The 3698-nt window shown below is 46.8% G+C and overlaps 1 pseudogene; it reads left to right on the top strand.

Moving 5' to 3' along the window:
- Positions 1–562: 562 nt before the first annotated feature.
- Positions 563–1164, top strand: LOC130679663 (T cell receptor alpha variable 22-like; annotated as a pseudogene).
- Positions 1165–3698: the final 2534 nt, after the last annotated feature.

Raw genomic sequence — 3698 nt, 5'->3', positions numbered from 1 at the left:
AAGTATATATGTTTTTGGGAGGAGATTCCCACTGTCCTACTCACGCCGCCATGTTGGCTCCGCCTGTATTTACTTTTCTAACAAGGAGATTAACAAAGTGATATATACCAGGAAACAGTATTCCTTTGCTAGCCATTCTTTATAAATCATTTCTCAAATTCTGCCAGACTGTATGTCTGGACTGTTGTTTGGAAAGCAGGCTCAATGATCTTCCAGGCTGTCTTGCCCAAGTAAGGCCTCTATTTCCCTCCGAGTTGTCCTCATTTTTCTTCCCCTCCATCCAAACTTGCAATCTTTACTACTTAAAGAAAAAGACGTTGGATGTCTCCCTTTACTGCTTCCCCCACACCCTCAAGGCTGGTCCCCCACCCCTAACACATCTGCACTTCTGAGCGACCTCACGCACTCCTGAGCTGGGCTGTCAGGAAGTGAAATGACAAAGCTCAGGTGTGAGTGTAATTGGTGCTCAGGGATTGCTGTGGAGCCGCTGCCTGTGAGGACAAACCCGGCCTGGGTGTACGCCTGATACGCTGCAGAGTCGGGGCGTTGAGGGGCAAAGGTCATGGAGAGACAGCGGGTGGCGCTGCTGGGGCACCTGTGGCTCCAGGGATGCTGTGAGCTGGGGCATCCGGGGTGGCCGCTGGGCAGGTGACCCCCGACACCTGGAGTCGGGGATGGGTTGGGGTTGTGTCACCACTCCAGGACGGGCCTGCGTCCTCACGCGAGTTTCTTGGGATATTTTTCAGGTCCGGAAACCGCCTCAGGGACGCCCTTGTCTCATCACGTGTTTGTGTTTCTCCTCCCAAGCAGGGGTGATGGTGCTGCAGGTGAGCAGAGCCCCTGAGCCCTGAGCCTCCGGGAGGGAGCCGGCTCTGCTCTGAGGTGCAGCTTTTCTAGCCCTGTGAACAACGTGCAGTGGTTCCGACAGGATCCCGGGGGCCACCTCCTCCGTGTGTTTGCATAGCTTCATGGACCAAGCAGCGCGGAAGGTTCACCTGCACAGAGAACCCCACGGGGCGGGCCAGCACCCTGTACTTCGGGGCCTCCCAGCCGGAGGACGCAGCCGCCTACCTGTGCTCCGCGGAGGCACAGCGCTCGCCGGGGCGGAGCAGCCCGCGCGCAACCTCACCCCCAGCCCCTGCGTGGGAGGGCTTACCTCCTTAGGGTTCCTGATTCATTTTGTCAGTATCTTAATTCTCTTTATAATCATAAACATATAATGCTGACGTAGAGCTCTTGGAGATTCCAAAAACAATGACAGAATTCAAACCAATGTTTAAGAAAACAGTGGAAGGGGCCAACTCAGGTTCGAAGCTGACACCAAACCGGTTACTACGGTGAGAAACCCAAACGTTCAAGTGCTGCTTGGCATAGCCTTCCTGTTAAAATTAACACGTGACTCAGGATTTAAGAAAGGTAAGAAAGAACACTGCCCTACTTGGTCGTGCTCATACTCACAGCTTGTAGTGCCCGCAGGTCCTGAATAGCCAATATAGTAGAAAACTGCCTAATGCTTAGGTCCACTTGCCGGCGATCAGCACTGCACAAATGTGTTTATCGTCATTTAATCGCCATAACACCTTATGATGCAGGTACTGTGTTGTCCTCATTTTTTTTTTTCTCACAACAAGGGAAGGGATTTTAAAAAGCAAGTTAAAACACTTTACTAGGCCAAGTCACTAAATGGCAGACACTGTATTGGAAGAGAAGCAATGTGATTTTAATCTCACATTCTTAATCCCTGTACTTTTACCACCTTCCTAGAAAACCACAAGTCAATTTGCAGTGATACTTATGCAGAATGTTTTCACAGAAGTCAATGAAGGAACAAATTTTGAAAAGTTCTAACTAGTGACTTCCAAAGAAAATCTAGTTTGAGGTCCCCTATGAAGTGATGTCTCACCTACTGTCCTCGGTTCTGTAGAACCACCCACTGCCACCTCCCACAGGTCTCAGTGACCCAGGCAGCAGAGGCCAGAAGACAAATGAGGCCAGCACCACATGAGTCAACCCTAGGCCATAGCAGGCCACAGGGGATCTGCCTTCTTCCCTCTAGGAGGGCATTAGCTAGAATGTTTCATTTGGAGTTCATTTAAACAGATATCTGTGCAACAAATTCTTATTTTGTGGTACAATATAATAGGTGCTGACAGCGTGGTGGAAGACACCTTATTCCACAATAGAAGTATGTTTCCTGTACATACTGAGTTTGTACTCTTACTGTGGGGAGGTAGGTCAAGGAAACATTGAACAGATGACTTCAAAATAGAAGTTACATTAAGAATATAAAACTGGGTAATGTGAAAGAGAATCAGTGGTTATGGAGCTCTCTGGAGTGGTGACATTTGAATTGAGTCTTGAATGACCAAAAAAGAAAAAAAAAAAGACAAGACAAAAAACACTGTGCTAAGACCTGGGAAGTTTTCAAATGCGACACTAGTATTTAGGCAGAAGCAGATTTGGTATATTTGTGAGAGAAGGCTGATGATAATGGCAAAGAAGCAGCCAGGCCTTGAGCACATGTGGCCTTATGCCATTATGGGTAGGTTCATATTTTTTTTTCTACTTGGCATGGGAAGCATTTGAAGTAGGTAATTTAAATAGGGCTCATGCATGGGGGTAGGGTGGGGCAAGACTATGGCACAAAGACAGGAAGAGCTTCTAAGGGACCCAGTGAGACCTGGTAGAGGCCTGGTGGAGGCCAAGTTCTGGGAGTGGTCCTTGTAAGGGTGTTTTTCCTTCCTGTATACACAACAGCAGTAATATATTACACACAGCAGTAGTAGTATACAGCAATATAACCGTATAACTCCTATTGGGTTCCTGGACCTGATTCCAATGTGGGTGTGTGGAGGAGAGGGGTCTTCTCACACATACAAAACCAAGCACTTCTTGAACACCAGTGGGGTGTCTGAGAATGCAACTCTATTGATTTATATGATGTTATCTGATCAGAGACAGCACCAGACTCCCCAGGTTAAAGGCTCCATCCTGCAAGACAGGCCTCCATCCCCAAATCCAGATTCCATTGGAAGCCCCAGATAGTTCCCTGTGCTTCTGACCTACTGGCTACGGGATTGGAGGTTCCCTTGACCTCCCACTGAGGTTTATTAATTTGTTAGAGCACCTCATAGAACTCAGGAAAACACTTATATTTGCCAGTTTAATAAAGCATATCATAAAGGATACAAGTTAACAGCTGGATGAAGAGATACACAGGGCAAAGTCCCAAATAAAGAAGCTTCTATCCTCCTGGGGTGTGGGGCCTGGCTTGGTGGTATGTGGAAGCTTTCTGGTTCCCCAAACATGGAAGTTTTCTTCAACAGAGAAGCAGGATTCAATAGAGTGATAAATTCATCTCAGGGGGTTTGTGAGCACTTCATTGAATAGTCATGATTGACTAAATTATTGGCCATTGGCTGATTGAACCTCTAGCCCCTGCCCTTGGGTGGGGGTCCGAAAGTCTCTCATTAACATGACAAGACACCCATTTCACTTTTAAGACTGCAGGGTTTTCAGGAACTGTGGATGAAGACCAGATATATCTGGGAAATATATATTTGGTCATCTGAATGTTCAAATAAGCAAATTTTTAAATTAAAGTTTCATTGATATATTGGTTTCAAATGTACAAGACAGTGGTTCAATAGTTACCTGTATTATTAAATACCCCTTCTAGTGTGGTTACTATCTATGTT

This window comes from Manis pentadactyla, chromosome 11, assembly GCF_030020395.1.
Source record: "Manis pentadactyla isolate mManPen7 chromosome 11, mManPen7.hap1, whole genome shotgun sequence".
Classification (NCBI taxonomy): Eukaryota; Metazoa; Chordata; class Mammalia; order Pholidota; family Manidae; genus Manis; species Manis pentadactyla.
Note: the sequence above shows the minus strand (reverse complement) of the source record. Positions and strands in the feature narration are given on the sequence as shown.